This window comes from Vespa mandarinia, chromosome 4 (genome assembly GCF_050613455.1).
Source record: "Vespa mandarinia isolate Hongniang chromosome 4, ASM5061345v1, whole genome shotgun sequence".
In the NCBI taxonomy this organism is placed as follows: Eukaryota; Metazoa; Arthropoda; class Insecta; order Hymenoptera; family Vespidae; genus Vespa; species Vespa mandarinia.
This window is the reverse complement of record NC_140813.1, coordinates 6972112-6990834: the sequence shown is the minus strand read 5'-3', so window position 1 is coordinate 6990834 and position 18723 is coordinate 6972112. Positions and strand designations below refer to the sequence as shown.

At 41.2% G+C, this 18723-nt stretch overlaps 1 long non-coding RNA gene across 8 annotated transcripts; it reads right to left on the bottom strand.

Annotated features, from left to right (window-relative positions):
- Nucleotides 1-3791: 3791 nt before the first annotated feature.
- LOC146873066 (uncharacterized) lies at nucleotides 3792-17689 on the bottom strand. 8 transcript variants are annotated; one of them, XR_014982088.1, is made up of 3 exons: nucleotides 13307-13464; nucleotides 5549-5619; nucleotides 3792-4399 (listed from the first exon to the last, which is right to left on the bottom strand). It is a non-coding gene; the product is annotated as an uncharacterized LOC146873066 (long non-coding RNA). The 8 variants fall into 8 exon arrangements; XR_014982086.1 differs by lacking the exons at nucleotides 3792-4399; nucleotides 13307-13464 and adding exons at nucleotides 17056-17224; nucleotides 17320-17689 and having other exon boundaries at nucleotides 5387-5619; XR_014982090.1 differs by lacking the exons at nucleotides 3792-4399; nucleotides 13307-13464 and adding exons at nucleotides 13784-14023; nucleotides 14306-14379 and having other exon boundaries at nucleotides 5387-5619.
- Nucleotides 17690-18723: the final 1034 nt, after the last annotated feature.

Genomic DNA, 18723 nt, shown 5'->3' with positions numbered 1-18723 from the left:
TATGACGAATACGCTTCTTTAATTCTTCTTTCCTATCTTGAGGCATTTTCAAAAATATCTTTTATTCTCATTATACAACTCATCGTGCCTGTATCACAGTTATTATTAGCGTTAGAAAAGCTCGAAGAATAATCTACGCGAGACAAAGAAGATAAAACGTGGTATGAGTCAGAATTTAACATCTAAACATTTCTTGGAAGCATTGTTAGATGATAATGAATCAGTTGGCTGATTCGTTCGGAGTATTATACTAGAATTAACGATGAAATGCACGCAACAATATAAGCTTTACTTGAATATCAAAGAAAAATATTTATCGAATTACAACAACAAAAGTTTAGATAATTGAGATACATTTTTTTAAAATATCATGAAAATACAAACTTTGTAATATTGCTTACATAAGTTTTATACTAACGATAATAAGTTGTCCTTAGAAGCAGTGTTCTGATTGAATGTCTGGCATATATTTCCCCAGTGTGTTGTCGAGTAACCTGCTTTGAGCAGGAATTTGCAGAAGGTGTAACGAGTATCCTCCCACGGTGACTATTATCCGTTACCCAAAATTAAACCCCTCTCACATGAACTTGAAATCCCAGATGTTATTACCGTACAATTGCTTATATGCACGGAAAATGCAATCGTCCCTTGTTCTCAAAAGATTGTTCGTCAACTTATTAACGGTGCAAACTGAAAGCATTTAGATTCTTTTACTAAAAAAAAAAAATACTGCTTGCATTCATTAATGAAAACGTTCCTATTTATGACGAACAACTAAGATATATTCATAGAAACATTAATTCGCTAAATTAACCGACATCTAGCTATCCCATTTACATCGTCTACGTGAGAAATATCTCGTTTTCTTACTATTTTCACGACTGTGCCATCTAACCACATGTGAGATATATTCATACATGTATAATGTATGTGGGTCACCGCATAAACAAGTTTGTACGCATCAACAACCGACTATAAAGCTTTAATGTGGACCCCTAGAACATTTGCTAGGAAATGATGTAAGCCGTTGCGAGAGACGTGAGAATTTATTTGAGCAAGAAAGAGAGAGAAAGAAACTTGCAGAAGGCAAGGAACGCCGAAGCAACAGCAAGCGAGAGAGAGAGAAAGAGAGAGAGAGAGAGAGAGAAATAAAGAGAGGGAAAGAGAGAGAAAGGAAGAAGAAACGAGGACCAGGTGAGGCGGACAACCGGTGGTAATGGAGTCGAGAGCTGACTGTAAATAATGCGGCTTATTGTTAAATCGCCGCGGTCCCAGCATCATTAACTCTATCGCAAATCTCACAGGCGCAGCGGGTGTCATGGTAACTCTTACCTCGAGTGCGTATGCGTGTTGCGGACACAATGCTGGCTAATGATGCCTCCAAGGCGGTACGTAGTCAAACGGACACGAGAGAGACGGAGGCATAGAGAAAGGAAGATGAAGAAAAGAAAAGAGAAGGATATACACGAGTGAAAATGAAAAAGATAAAGAATCGTGTACATGAAAGTAAATATAAACACAGTGAAACAAAAGGGAGGTGATAAAGAAGAACGAAAGAGGCGAGACATATAGGAACAAAGGTATGGCGAAAGAAGAGGAAGAGTTCGACGACAGAAAAGAAAGGACAAGAGAAACTCAGTTCACATTATTGAGAGGTCCGTCAGGAGCTCGATTATTATGTATTTTCGTCTCTCTCTCCCTTTTTCTCTTTCGACGATGCCGACGCTGGAAGGCCGTTGGTGATATGCCAACGTTCGTTGGTGGTACCTTGTATCGAGCAAATAGTCATGCCGACCGTCATGGATATAACAAAGACCACCGCAGGGGATGACCCTTCATCACCCGTCAATGGTACTACTCCCTCTATGAGATCTCTTCACCCTCCTCTCTTTCCTTCTCTTTTCATCCTTCTCTTTTTCTCTTTCTATCTTTCACACTCAGCTTCGCTTAGTCTACCACATCTTTTCTTTCTCTCTCTCTCTCTCTCTCTCTCTCTTCCTCTTCTTTAACCGCACGTAGTACTACTTAACATGTCTTACACTGTGAAAGCGCACTCCGTGCTAATGAACATCTTAATATTCACATCAAGCGCTTCCTTCTTACCGAGCATATAACACCTGCCTATCGGTCCACTTCGCACATACATGTACTATTCTTAGGTCAGGATTGTCGCTGTCGTTTATGCCGACTACCGTCATATGCTTGAACTTCAAGCAGATATTCTAGCTTTAGAAAGACGAAAGAGAATGAGATAGAGAAGCTGTTAACCCAACAGTCGATCCAACGCTTTTGGGATTTTTTTCGGTCGTAAGGCAAATAAATGCTATAGCTTCTGGTCCCTTCATATTTCAAATAAATAGTAACGCTTCCCGCTTTCCAAACCCTTACGAACATTTAAACTCATAGACCTATAAAATCACCCTTCACGATCGAACTTATTCTCTGGAAGAAGTCGGATCGTTTTACACGAGAAGAAAAAAAAAGAGGATTTGAAGGTGAAAGTGATGTCTTTTACGGCCGGCAACGGTAGAAAATCGAAAAACTTTCGACTCTCGGGAATCATAGCGATAAGCGTGATCGATAAAGGCCGTTGATATGTGAACGACACCGCATCACGTGGAATCATGCCCTGGAGATATTTTTGCAACGTTGCGATCGGCACGATCCAAAGTCGTCATTTCGTGTTATCGCGGAGGAAATATGAGTTCTCGTTCTTTTAACTTACTGTGGATTTTTGAAATGTCGAATTTAAAACTATCTTACCGTCTATGGTTGGACGGTAACATAATAAGAAAAAATATATTACATGCAAATGGACAAACATGTCGTAAATAATGATCCTTGGCTTAAAAAGCAATAATAATAAGACAGTTTCCAAGAAACATTTGGGTGAATATAACATTTCGAGAATAGTCTTTCCCCGTTTCCTCGATAAAAAGCCGGGCAACATGACAGGACATCTGTCCATTATGGAGAAAAGCCAAGAGCTTTGGCTCGAGGATCATTTCCCTGATGAGTGGCGATCAGTTTCGTGGAACCAGTCCTGTATTCGTTTTATTCCGCTGGCATCGATCAGCCGCTTTCTGCTTATCTAACTCGATCCAATTCGAAAGTCGAAGAAATTCCAACGTAAGGAAGCAATATCGAGCGATTTTATCTGAATGGCGTTTTCTCGATGGTATATCGCTGCACGCTTAAATAAATCCTCCAATAAACTAACGTCAATATATCTCGATGAAAACGAGAATACTTGTTAGCAGTCTGTTAAAATAAAAGGAGAAATGAATTCGTTAAGTATTGAAGAAAACTGTTCACTCTGTTACCAAAACCTTTTTCTTGTTTTGAAATAAATACACCACTTATGATCATTCACGAAATAAGACAAAACTCTAATCGAATTTTTACAATGATCGAATAAAACAACAATGATTACATTTTATTCGCTAAAGATAATTTGAAAGGAAGTATAATAAGGTAACGGCGAGCGAAGTTGACGTTATTAATATATCGTCGGGAAAACGTCCGGACAGGTCGTTTCAAAGAATTAAAGGAATGGTATCATTTGGCAAAGTTATACCGTTATATTTGGCCGGCATGTAGCGTCGTTTGCCGATATTACGTCGGTGGCCGATGTACTCGCGCCTTCTATCTCCTTCTCTCTTCCTCTCTCTCTTTTTCCCTCTCTCATCGCCAACTGGCGCCCTCTTTTCCCGAGACGACGTCCGCCATATACTCCAACGCCCTTCGAAAAAAGTGCTTCTGCGCCGCACTGAAAGGAGAGTGAGAGAAAAAAAGTGAGCGGAGACGATGTAAAGAGGTCTCCGGGAAAAAGAGCAACCGCAATTTCGCCGCACAATCGTGTTTCTACCGGCGTAGAGAGAGAGAGAGAGAGAGAAAGAGAGAGAGAGAGGAATCTAAAGGGGAGAAAGAAGACAGAAAGAAAGAGAGAGGATAAAGAGAGAGAGAGAGAGAAAGAGAGAGAGTGGGCAGAGGATGGGGGTAGTTTTTGCCACGGTCAACGCTGACCGCAGCACTGGACACAGCAATACCGAGTTCCCGGTTTGGCATTTTACGGAGCCATTTGAACAAGATGGTGCGTGATAATGGCGCCTTATAGAGGAAAAGCAATTTCTACCCGCAGAATCGTGGTGCGGCGAGAGCTTGAAGCTCTCGCACTCCTGCTGTTACTGCTGCTACTGCTACCACTGTTCGGCTTAGCTTTCGGCATGCCGCTGCTATTATGTCAATTCGCACTCTTCGAACTAACGACGAATACGAGGATCGTTTAGCCTCGACCACGCCTTTAATAAAAGGTCTGTTAGCAAAAGGATGCTCTTTCTGAAGAATCACAGGCTATTATCCTCGTTCTTTATAGGAGGTTAAGGAGGTTGTTTCGAAGCTAGAAAATAAATCGATAAATTCTAGAACAAAATCAAGGATAGTTTCTCGAGAAAATATCGATGCTGAATCGAGCGGAATATTGTACTAGGCGATGTTTCAAGAGCATAGTTGTTTTATAGAAAAAAAAGGAATAAATAAATAAATAAATAAATAAATAAATACTTTAATTATATACCGAATGTCTACAATGGTACGCATTGTCGGGAGATTGTTGACCGTAAAACAGTGGCACGAAGATTGCAAAAAAAGGAGAGAAAAGTTAGAAAAGTTGGAGGAGAAAGAGAGGCGAGAAAAGAGCTTCGGCGTGAACGTGCGGCTTTAGCGATGTTCACGAGCTTTACGAGCGCAGCAGTCATGGGTACTCGTCGCGCGACAGCTCTCAGCCGTCGTCGCGTGAAAAGAGCGACGTGTAATATTTCTTTCCCCGCTCGACGCTACGACGCTGTCGCTTCGTTTGCCGCCATAAATCTGGCATTTATTACGCGCGGCCAATGTGTTTATATCCTTTATCGAAAAAGTAGACGTGTCGTCCTTTAAAGCCGATTAAGATCAATACGGATTTCAGATTATTGTATTTCACGACAGATTTTTTATTAAAAAAAGAAAAAAAAGAAAAAAAAGAAAATTAAACAAAATAAAAAAAAGTAATAACAAAAACGAAAATATCTTAACGTTCCTCTCGAAATGAATTCGTATTAACAATAAATTACGACACTTTGGATTTTTGTACAAACTATATGTGTGAAGTCGATTATTATCTTCGACAATTTAAAAAAGAAAAATGATTAATTCCATATAATATTTTTCTTAGAATTAAAAAAAGATTTGTTACAATTAACGAACTATTATTGTAATAATAAATATTGGATATATTATTACAATAAAAAATTTAATTATTAAATAATTAATATATTTCTAAAATAACATAGTTGGTATATTAACAACAATGTTTAAAATTTATTTTTAATTTCTAATGTGTGTCGAATCGTATCTATTTTAACTAAAGACTGTTATTAAATTAATGAGAATTAGATATAAAAATTATAATCAATACTCTATGTCTGTCTTCAGAGGTACAAATAGGTAAATGAAAATAGAACTATTATAGCCTCTTATAATTCGTATGAACGGAAACGGAAATATTTACGATAGTCATTTTAGACGTTCTATCTTCGAAAATCGACTACAGATGATAATTTCTAAAGCCACGACGTTCATCTGGAACAAAAAGAATACCAATATTAGTCATACAACATTAACCTACAATAAATGTTTCCAAGCATATAAATTATGGTTATGATATATATAATGTTTTACATAGATATGAATAACAGAACTTTTCTATCCAAATATTCTTCCTAATCCAAATTGTTATTACCATGATCTTTTAGAATATATGTAAGTACATATATGAGAGAAAAGATAAATGTCTACTTTCTAATTATTACAAATGATACATACATCACTTTTACGACCACTTCTATTAATAGAATTTCTTTTTATCCATATTTTCGACTTTTTCAAATCGAACTAGATACAGTATCTTAAATAGAAAGAGAGAGAGAGAGGGAGAGCGAGAGAGAAGTATAATGGGCAACCTCGTCGTCCTCGTCTTCGTCGTCGCCGTCATAGTCGTATTTGGCCGATCCTTCCTGAGTCGCGGCATTTCGAGAAGTAGAGAAGAGAGAAGGAGATAATAGAAACATGGTGCGGCAGAAGAAGAAGGGGCATTGGTATGGAGGGGGATGTGGAAGGCTACCAGATATAAATTTCCTGATATTCGACCGTTCGTGTCGTTTGAAATGGGGCAGTTTTCTCGGGACCTAATGGTTATTGCCTTTCTCGGCGGACATATTGCGTTCCATCCAATGCAATGTGTGCGGCCGATATATCAGGGCTCTTCGTTCTCTCGGGTCGTACTCTCTCTCTCTTTCTCTTTCTCTCTCTCTCTCTCTCTCTCTCTCTTTCTCTCTTCTTCTCTCTTTCTCTCTTTCGAATAAGGGTAGCTGTCGGGGGCGTGGATGGGAGAGCGAGAAAGAGAGAAAGAGAGGGATGGAGGTATAGGCGGTGGAGGTGAAGGAGGAGAGGAAAAGGATAGAAGTGGGAGAGATGTCGAGCGCGCAGTTACCGGAAAGCCTTCCACAACGGAGCAGCGGCAGTCCGCGCGGTGGTCGTGCCCTGCCAGACTGCAGACGGGAAGTGGCCGAGGTGTGGCCGCGGAGTTGAATTATTACAAGCTGCCCCGCCATTCATACAGGATGTATGCCCCCGGCCCGCGACCGTAAATCTTCGATGCTATGTCAGCCCTCGACTTCTCGCATGCCGCCCTCCTTTTCACCCTCATCCTCCTCACTCTTATGACCCCTTATTATCGTACGTCTCAAGCATGGATTCTATGACATAACTTTGGCCCATCTACTGATCGCCCATAGTCGATTTTTCAATCCCCATTAGCGAATTCCACAAGTTCTACTACTTCTACTTTTTCTTCTTCTTTGAGTCTTTCCTTTTCTTTGGACGATTCACCAACGATGATTAATGATCCAACGAGATGGCTCGTTTTCACCGATATCGATTGATTGTCATTTCATGGACATAACCCTGTCATTGGAAATACCAATGGAAAAGTTAAGAATGGAAAATGATTGCACGTTGTCAGCAGTGATAAGATAACGAGATAAAAGTATGTGGAACATTTGGAAAAAGTTCCGTGAGCCGGTTACCGACCAACCTAAGATTATCCTTTAAAAATCGATAAGCGATGCTTAGGATCGCCCTTTCTCATTACGATAACGCACTTCTGATATAGAGGAGGGAGAAATGGAAGTCTCGTTTCCGCTTTACCGCTCACTACCGGCCAAGTTAAACGGTACAGTCCGCGAAAAGCTTTTAAAGTCTGAAATATTCAACGAGTCGGCGTTTCCATCGAATGCACTCTCAGAAGCAGATCGTCGGATAAAAAGGGGATGGAGGAAATGCGGAACGATGGAAAAGAAGGAGAAAGATCGTCGTACCGTTCCGAAACGAGCTGTCCGGCGAAGCGGTACCAGTTAGCAGATTCCAGAGATCCGGTAGCAAATGCCGTACAATCTTAAGTTCTCTCTTGGTGGAATAGGACAGGATAGCTGTCTAGAGATGCCAAGCACGTATCGACAAGCTGGTCACCGACGCGCGCTCGATCCTAACCTCGAATAGAAAAAAAAGAGAAAGAGGTTTTCCCTGCCGCTTACACACAAGCTGCCACCTTTTCCCCACTCCATCTTCTCATCCACTTCCTCATCCACCTTCTCCTCCGTCTTCTCCATCCCAACCATTCCTATATCCGAGAGCTTTTACAACGGTCAGCGCTCTCTGATGCCCGAACAAATCTCAACGGCGACTACTCCTCGCGCGTACTCCAATTTAACTAAATCCTTTCCGTTCTTCCTCCTCCCTTTCCTCTTTTGCTTCCTTTACGGCGTAACCTACCGCTTCTCCCCTTCCGCCACGCTCGACGAGAGAACCCATACGCGAAGATAAGATTGGAAAAGTTGTATGAGGGGCAACTTTAACAGCTATATAACCATTACAGTGCCGATAAAGTGGAATCTAGTGTCTTAACGGTCTGGAACGAAATTCCAGATATAGCATCGTATATTCCAATGGAGTTAAACACGACGTTCAGATACTGCTTCCTACCCGTTCCCTCCAAGAGTCTACGCGACGGTTTATTGACCGATAGATCCCTACAATATCGGAATTCTTCCGTCGGTATCTCGCGTTGCGCGCCTTTTATGAATTCCCCACTCCCTTGCTATAAAGGTCCCTGACGAACATACGTCTCCTCGAATAATTTTGGTCAAAGATCGCGATCACTTCCCAATATTTCCACTCCCTTCTCTTTTTCTCTCTTATCGTAAAACCGTTATCAAAGAAGTTCAAACGATCGTAACGATCGATGTCTTTTTCCATCGATAATAAAAATATCGTTTTTAAGATCACATTGATTTATTAAATGTTAAATATATTTCAGTGAGATCCTGATTTCGAAATAAAACATAAACGCTATATTGACGTACATGTATATGTATCTAGATACATATTTATGCATAAACATAGTGACTATATTATATGTACATACAAACATAGATAGGAATAAAATGAGTGAAAGAAAGAGAAAAAGAGATATAGAAATAGAGAGAGTATGGGATATGGTAAAACGTGTTTGTGCTTCGGGCTAAGCTTGCCATAACTCACCAACGGGACTGACAGCTTGCATAATACCCGCGAAATTGGTTTTATAAGACGACGCCGAGCACTGCTTCACAACAATGCCATAAACGCTCTGGGTAAATTACGATTCAGTGGCGCAAAAACCTTGGAGGGGAGAACGTTGTGTGCGTAGGTAGAACGTTATTCTCGGTGTGCCTCTCTCGACAGTCTTGGCTTAACAGAGAGGAAGAGAGAGAGAGAGAGAGAGAGAGAGAGAGAGAGAGAGAGAGAGAGAAAGAGAAATCGTTGAGAAAAGAGCGTTAAAAAAGAAATATTCAAGAATGGCGCTCTTCGAACATATTCGCGCAATGAGAAAAGTGTTCGTTCGTTCGTTCATGCACATTGTATATCATTTCCAAGCCGCATGTACTTGTAATCTTTAACGCAGGCATGCGCGGACAAGCATACTCTTTATGCCTATTTCCTTTTATCTCCCTTATCTTCTTATCTAAGAACGAAAAAGCATCGTAAACGCTTAGAGAACCACTTTGAATTTTAAACCTCCTAGAAGTGAGTAAAGACTCATGCGAGTTCTGCGATTTATGAATAATCAGTGAGCAACGATGATAATAGAAAAAGAAAGAAAGAGAGAGGGGGAAAGAGAGAAAGGAAGAGGGAGGGGAGAGAAGGATAGAGGGGAGAGAGAGAGAGAAAATAAGAAAAGGAAAGTAAAATTATGTTATGAAAGGAACATGTCTTTGTTACGAATGAAATGTTACCAGACGATTTCGAGTCATAGGACTTTATGCCAGTAAGAGACGCCGAGTGAAAATTTATAGTTTTGTTAGAGAGTCAATGTTTTCCACAGGATGTGCGCACGCACGCTGAGGGTTCTATGATTAATGGCCATATCATAATTCCACGCAGGTGAAGTCATTCGGTATGTTGTCTTACACATTCGAAGAGTCTTCATTCTCTTGTCATACCGAAGAGTTATTATCTCTCTTTCTCTTTTACTGATATCACAGTTTTAGGATGGATTCATAAAACATTCACGGTGGCGTAAAAGAAAAGAATCAAACGTACGATATCCACATTCGTTCACTTTGATTTAAGCTTGTAAATTTTACGCTTTCTACACGAGAATTAGATGGCAAGGCGTGAATGTAAATTCGTGAACGCGATAAAGCCGCCGGCTGTGGGCGACAACAAGTCCGATTAAACATATCGGCAGACTTGCATTCGACAAAATCGCGCGGAACAAGCTCCTACTGAACGTGGGCGTCTCGCGAAATTCGTCATAACATTGATTCTGTTCCTTTCCAAAGTTTGTAAAAGCGAAAATTAAAACAATACGATCTATAAAAGATGACGTTAATTTATATGATCTCTCATATTTTAATCAATTTCAAACAAAATTAATTCCTATATAATCACTGAAGTACATATAACGTCATAAAAAGAGAATCACATAAATTAAAAACGAATACTATTTGTTATCATTAAAAATTCCAATCAATCATACATGGTTCAATTGAAATGAAATATCCAAATAGACCTGTAATAAGTTATTAAAAGGAAAATAATGACAAGATAAAAATGATATATTACGGAAACGAAAATTTTCAACACATAAGATGAAATCTACCCAACCTGCATATCCAGATAATCTCAAAGAAAAATGAAGTCGGAAAGAGGCACTCTCGTCGTAAACTCGTGATCTCAAGAGCTATCTCTTTCTCTTTCTCGAAGTAAGGTAGAAAGCGGACGGAGGTCGTATCGGAGATTACAGTCCGTCGTTATTTTGTACACGCGCGATAATCATAAAGCTCGCACAAAGAACCATTATAGTTAGGCGCGCGTGCGCGCTCACGGCCCATCTTGGAGAAAGGGCACGGTAAAACGCGTACGAAAACTGCCCGAAGATCACCCTTATACTCGTGGTAAGTAGCGGCTATGAGTCGGTTGGATGTGCACGGCATCGTTGTAAGTCCGCCTGCAAACGACGAAATTATTCAAATGCTTCGTGGTTGCAAACGGTTCCGCGTGCGTTACCGTGGTGACGACAAGAGAGCGTGAGAGTGTGCATGTATACATGAGTGAGCAAGCGAGCGAGCAAAACGCGAGCGCGTTCCAACAACGACGAAGAAGAAGGCGAGGATAGTAACTCCGACAAAAAAAAAAAAAAAAAAAAAAAACAGGACTTTTGGGTATTTCTCTAGCGATAAATTGCTGTCGATATCGCGGCCAATTTCCTGAATGCGTTTAAGATGTACCCGTATCCCGGACGCTTGCCGTACTACCGGAGTCGATAATATATGACTTGACAGTTTCGACGGCATATTTCCTCTCCACGGTAAAAGCGTAATACAAGCACAAATCAACGAACTCACTTCGAAAGATTTCTCTCTCTCTCTCTCTCTCTCTCTCTCTCTCTCTCTCTCTGTCTCTCTCTATTTATCTATCTATCTCTTTCGCCTTCTCGTCTTCAATAACTTCTACTTTTTTAAACGAGAAAGAAATTAGCAAAGCAGAATTGTTTTTTTTAGATCTTCAAAAAATTCCAACTTCGTTCTCGTCTTAAATAACTTTTCTCTTTATATCTCGAACGTGCCAGACCTTTGAAAAATTAATCGATCGCGATGCCTGTGCGATTCCGAAACTCAGACAAAAATTCCATACGTTAATGGTACGTTTCAAAACGGGTCATTCATAAAAAAAGGAAAAGCTGTCTGGCAGCTTGGCCGACGTATATTTAAATTAGAGTTCGTGTTATGAGCATGTAAAGCGACGAAGCGCAGAGTCATTACACGGCCGTGCCCAGCAGTCATTATGTTCGTTCTGATTTGCTCCGCTCATTCACGATCATTTCGGCGTCATGTCGATGAAAAATGGACGATCGTCCGTCCCGCGATAATGGCTATTCCGCTATAGATATATGTACGTATGTATATACATACATACATACTCTATGTATAGGTACGAACGAATCGACATGCATCGATCCTCACGTTTCCACTTTGAACAAAACCGTTAACGTCACTCCGCGTGACTCTGCTTTATACGTCGTACGGGTAAATTATTCCGAATCTGATCGCTTATACAGCGTTCAGACTTGTTAACATGTTGAAAGTAAAGAAGGTACATAATTTGAAAAATATTTCAGGCGGAATAAAAGACAACGAGACAAATTTTCAAGATAAAAAGAAATCGAGTAACGAATGATATTTGTAAAAAAAAAATTCAAGTATTCATAGAAAATTTAACTCGAGTTGTAATAGGGATGGAATAGTTGAGGATAAAAAAAGAAAATCCGAAGAAAAAGTGAGAAAGAAACAGAGAGAAAGAGAGAGACAAAGAGAGAGACAGAGAGAGAGAGAAAGAGAGAGAGTAACGAAAAGGAGCGAGTAGTGAGAAGTGAAAAGCCAACAGTGATTTACCGAGGTATGTCGCGCGCCAGATTACCCCTACAACCCTTACATCACTAACCCCCTTTACCGTCCACGGAAAGTTGACGGAGAAAGCGCACGGCCGCCCACGCCGCAATAAACGAGCCAATTAATATTGTTTCCCTCGCCCGACCTCCGCTGCCCTTGACGCTTCGCCGGTTCATCCTTGCTCACGGCTGAATAATTACGGCAACATCCGGTGGATGAAGGATCGTGATAAGTCGACATTACCGACCGACTAAACTCCAAAACAAACGATCGAGAATCAAAGGGATGATGTCCGTCTAACTTTTCACTATATACCTATATATATATATATATATATATATATATATATGTATATATATATATATATATATATATGTATATATGTATATGTATATAGAAACAATGATCAACTTTTACAATTAAAATTATTCTTTCATAAATTGATATGTCCATTTAATATCTTCGATAACTTATTTTAGAAGTAAAGAAATAAAAAGACAACTTTTTATCATATTTTTTTCATATTAAATCTTATCTCTTTTGAAACATGATAATACCAGTCTTTTATACGTCAACAAACTAATCTTACAAAGATTATAAATAAAGTTTATAAAACCGAATGACGGTCACTGGCATACTCTACGGCGCTGAATCTTGTTAAGGCGATAATTAAGTCGCCTCGCAAATTTTCCTTGGCAAAACGAATAACACGAAGAAGATCGGCGCTTTCTGTTTTTCATTATCCGAAATTTTGGTGCACCTCACGAAATTTCACCATACCTTTGCTGAAACCCTACAATCGCCGGACGGTCTTTCATAAATATTTAAAACGCTTCCCCATCGGCGCTTACAATAAATCTACCTTTATGATTTCCAAAGGTATGCCTTAATCATATGGCATGGGCATAAAAATCATCGTACATTAAGAAATGTTGCCGAACAGTAGGCCGGCTTTTTTGATTCTTTATAGTTCCGACAAGCAGAAACATCCAAGCGGATAAATTTGCGTCGACATAGAAATTTTTTGTCTTGCTAATAATGTAATTTTTTACTTTTAATTCCAAGAGTAAATACTACTTTACCTATCTCTTTCTTTTCCTTTCTCTCTCTCTCTCCCTCTCTCTCTCTCTTGAAAATGAGAAAGAGAAAGATAATATTATTTGTTTGTTGTATGGAAAAGCTTGGAAGGGTAAAAGGAAATAAAAGAGAACAGAGGAAAAAATAGAAGAAGGAAAGAAGACAGGACCGTAACACGGCAGTGATTCTGGCACTCGCACCGATGTTAGTAACCTCCATCAGACCTGGCGTTGTTTTAATGTGCTGCGTGATTCTGTGCCGGTCTGCTTGATGAGCCTTCCTAATAACCAGTCGCTCACACGTCTGCCCTTCTCTTCCCTCGAACACCCTCGACATCGGGCTCGCACCACCTACACGAACCGACCCCTTCTCGACGAGCTGCGAAACTGTGGCATGTCGGCTTCGCATCAATCTTGTTAAATTACCCGCCGGGCCAGGAGTCGTTCTTTCGCTCGTGGATTGATAAATTGCCCGATCCCGTCTTCCGCAGACACGTAACGCTCGACCTCGAGACGAGAGAGCGAACCAACGAGAAAGACGAAGAGAAAGAGAGAGCGAGAGCGAGAAAGAGAGAGAGAGAGAGAGACAATCAGAGAAAGAGAACAAATGAGAGAGAGAGAGAGAGAGAGAGAGAGAGTCAAGTCCGAAATGCGGCGAAGAAAATCAAATTAACGTACATGGCTCCTCTGCTTTCTGACGCTCCGGATCTCCACGGTTATCCGCATTTGGAACCACTGCCAAACTGTCCTTCAGCGATCAAGACAGCCGAGTCTACGGTCGCGAAGTCGATGATAGATCGTAGCTTACTGGAAAGGCATCTATTATGGCCGTCGTACAGGATTGAGTGATTATAGGTTTAAGGACGTGACCTCTTTGCGTTCCTTTCTTCCATCAAACGTTCTTCCTTCATCACGTGGCTAACTTAATATCAAAACCACTGAAGACTCAATCGATCGATTTCTTTTAATCTTTCAATGACGAACGAACAAAACGCGATGTTGTAATTCCCATTATTGACATAAAATCATTCATATCTGATACAATAACATTAAACGTGATTTGATCGTAGGAAAGGAAACATTTTTCATTTTATCGCAATGGCTTTACGTTTACATTAGATGGAACGTATCTTGGTTACGTAGATACCCACTTTACTTTACGAGCTAGTATCCCACTCACGAACTCTGTTACCTGCTTACCTTAGATCTCAGCATCTTGGCCCCCTCGTCTGAGACAGAATGCGTCCAATCGCCTTCGGGTTCGCGATATGAAGATAACTATCGGCTCGTAACACCTCTTGACTGTGGCGAGAAGGAGCGTATGCGTCGCAACTAGAGAGGAGAGAAAGAGAGAGAGAGAGAGAGAGAGAGAGAGAGAGAGAGAGAGAGACAGAAAGAGAGAGAGATGGGCATCTACCTAGACTCGGATCACAGGATAAGATAGAAAGAAGGCCAACTAAGCCATTGCTGATAGCGTCTCTAAGCTCGTGTGGACCGAACAGCTCGTGAAGCGCCACTGGCTAATGGTTGGTCCGCGGCTTTAACACGACAACGCGACCATGTTGAGTCGGACCAACGTAATCCTTACATATGGCTCAGAGATTCCGTAGGATTAGGAAGGCGCGAACCCATTGTGTGTTCCCCTTCTCTCATTTCAACTTGCTTCGTTCATCGAACGGCTTCCTACACCTTGGCAAGTTCACGACATTACAAACACCACATTCGGGACTTCAGGACACCATTTAGAATCTTTTCTCTCTCTCTCTCTCTCTTTCTCTCTTAATCTCTTCTTTTTCTTCTTCTTCTTTTAAAACGTTTTACTTTGGACTTATTAATTTCTCACTGAGAAGTAGAATATCACGTTCCTTGTGTTATTTCGTGATTTTATTAGAACGTCCTTGTAACAAATTTAATTCACGCTAAGATAGAAGCCCATCGTAAAAGAATCTCGTACGATTTTATTAGTTGTTGAAATCCCAACATGACGGCGCTACAAGTATTTACATACGGATAAAGTAGACCGAATCAAGAAAAGTACCAAGTTTCAATAGCTGGGCGATTGGTTGGCTTCTCGAATCTTTCGCAGACGAACATGCACGCTCGCGCCTTCACAAATCGAGTGGTTAAGAACGGCAAAACGTATATTTTCAAAGCTCGTTTTTGCACAATACGCAAAGTGGTAGCTATAACGTATCGTAGTTGGTTCGTACAACCCCGGCAGGATTCTCGAATGATAAATGGCTTTTGGTGGACTAGTTAATGAGTCGGGCTAGACTGACTTATATAACGACCCTACCTTGGATTTTCCAGCGCGAAACGAGTCAGTACTCTCTTTCTCTTTCTCTCTCTCTCTTTCTCTCTCTTTCTCTCTCTCTCCCTCTCTTGCCTCTTGCCTTTTGCAGAGAGAAAGAGAGAGAAAGCGAAAGAGGACGCTATGCGATGCGCGGGAGTAGCCCGCGCGTATCATCGTTACGGCTCCCCGCTCATTATTCAAACTTACCGCGTTCCATCTATCTCAGTTTTACATCGCTGGGAGGATGTGAGCTGCGTGACGACGTCGTACCGGCTCGAGAGATCCCCCGCCATGCATTATTCACAATTTCATATTGAAATTGCACGAGCAACGACGGTACTCGGCTACTGCCGCCGGCATCGTCATCGTAGTCGTTATAGTCGTTGGCAGCGTGCGAAGAAATGGAAACACATTTTATCTTACGTCATGGCGACAGCCAGTCAATGTCGTCATTCTTGACAGGAACTGTTATTTTATATTTTACAAATATACTTGCCATCTTCTCAGCGCGTCGATTGAACGCTTCCCTCATAAAAACTTGGCGTTTGCCTAACGAACCGTTCATCCGATATTTTTCACTCCTCCCTTTCTCCTTTTATTCGTCTTCCTCTCTCTCTCTCTCTCTCTCTCTCTCTCTCTTTCTCTCTCTCTCTCTCTCTCTCTTTCTCTCTCTCTCTTTCTTTCTCTCGCTCATCGCCAATGCGAAGACGTACAGTAAATAATTAATTACCCATCTCCGCGCGACGCGCAAAAACGGTCCAGAGGAAACAATTAGCCCGTGAAACCGGTCGATTAAACGCTACTCCGAGGTGATATTTCACGCCAAAGAAGATGTGGGCTCTTGAATACCAAGTATATTTAACATAGTATACCTACTTAACGAGCATCTCATCCAGATGTGTATACCGAATCGAAGAAATTAGTACAATCTTTTACATCTGACCAAACGACAGAATAATAGAGACCGGTTCGTTCAAGAAAAGTGAATATCATCGCGATAGAATGGCGAAGAATAGGTGAAAAAAAATAAATACGAACTTTTCTACTTTCGCCAGAGACTCGCTTCGAGTCACTAAGGAGGAAAAGGTCAATCGCGAAATGGTGTCAGCATTACCGTGTCCGATTGAGCAACTCCGCGCTTCCATTCCTTAGTTACGGTAACGTATGCCCATTACCTCGTTTACTGTCCCCCGGTGACGTAATGCCAAGGTGCGTACCCATACCTGTTTCGAATAATGCACACGGCGAACAATGACATGCGGTGATGTATATGGGTTACGGGTCTAGCAGCTGTTGCTCTCGACAACTGGTTCCTCACACTCCTGTGAGCACTCACAATATCACAATGACGTGCGAGCACTTGTGACAGCATCGTGTGGGTACTACATACTACACTGGAGTTTGTATTACAAGCGCTTGGCTGCACGCAAGGATGGCGAGAGCGACTCTTGACGGTCGCCTCGTAAAACGTGCGCGCGCCCGCAAGCGAGCGTACGACCACTGCCTCTTCGTGTCGAGTGTCGGCCTCTCTCTCTCTCTCTCTCTCTCTCTCTCTTTCTCTCTTTCTCTCTTTACCTCACCATCGTATAAGGAGAATAGATATTTCCAAATCAAACGAGCATGAAAAGCAGGGTGCACCTTCCATTTAGAGACTTACGTCTTTTGTTGGCCGCTATGAAAGAAGCATCGTTATTTTCGATTTGTCTACTCGAGCTACTTTGAAACGCGATGCTCTTGAAGAATCGTGTAGCCCCAGGGAGAAAATTTAATGTTTCGCGATATGCGTCACTCTTTCTGACGCTTCGTTGAGTACCAACTTTGAGATCCTAAAAGCAAAAACCATGGGTGGTAAGTAACGACGTTAAACAATCTTTTTTTCGAGTCCAACGATTGTTTCCACTGATGTAACTTGAGAATTTACCATTATTGTATTTCGATAATTTTTCAGAGTGTTTAGGTCAAAGTATCTCAATTTAAATATCGAATGAAATCATTTATTAAAAAGAAAAGAGTATACGCTCTTCTTCTTCTTCTTCTTTTTTTTCTTTCGTTTTAGGACAATTCAACGTCTCATCGATTAATGATTTTAACAAGACTCGCGCGCGAATTCACCGCGATTCAACGAGAAGTTCAATTTAGGTGGATACCACAGATAGACCCTTTCACGTCGAACTTAATGTACTATGGTTTGTAAACCCTTGACAGCTTTACCCTTCTCGATAGCCATGCGCACGCTGCTGTAGGGTCGTATTCCCGTGCTATCGAGCCTGGATCACATCACGTCGCGTCGGATCGCGTTACGCTCTCGACACTGATCGGAGATTAGCGCTCGCCCAGTTCCTCTCGTCTCGTCTCTCTTTCTCTCTCTCTCTCTCTCTCTCTCTCTCTCTCTTTCTCTTTCTCTCTCCCTTTCGCTCGCTCTCTCACTCTCCCTTCTCTACCGTCATCCTCTTTCTTGCACTACCACCATCCATCCAATCGCATTCAAATCACGTACAAAGAGCTCAACTTGAGAACTTCTCTCTTGGTAACCGCACTGCTGGTGCCTTGCCTATCTGACAGCCATATCTAACGGATTTTTAACGACCCTTTGTTAGCCAAAAAGAGCGTAAGCACCCGATAGTCCCGAACGCCGTCGTTTTCTCTTACCTTACCCCGCTGAAAAACCTCACGGAAAGAAATAGAGAGAAAGAGAAAGAGAGAGAGAGAGAGAGAGCTTGATCGGATGCTGGAGATCTCATCCCGGATAGCCACTTAGATCGGCTTTGAAACGCGAGACGCGTAAAGAGTCCCCGACATTTTTTCTTTACGCCTGAGAATTTAGGCGTAGACAAGAAAGAATGAGAGACCGGTACCAGCTCGAATCCGTCGAAGAAATATGCAAAACAAGTTGAGAACCGATTCTTTGCGTGGTTTAATGTCGATGCGATTCGCCCAATGGATTTATTAATCTTTCGCTTTTATGCCTTTCGCGAGAACTGGCATTCGCTTTTGAATTATCCATGGGAGAATTATACGAAACAAGTTTTAGGGGGAACTTCTTTCGGCGGTTTAATGTCTCGGGAGAACGACTCAGCGGAATTCTCGACGTCGTGTCTCGAACCGACTCGATGGAATAGCTCGTATAACATAACTTTTTTTTAAATTAGTATTTCCGTAAATTTTAGTTGATATTTCGTCGTATTAACATGTCCTCTTTCATATCATTTCTAATCTTTATCTAAACGAAGATAAAAATTAATACGCAATCTTTTTTATTAAAATTGATCTTCGTAATTACCGGATAATAAGCCAATATAATTAATAGTATGAAATACGTCTTAAA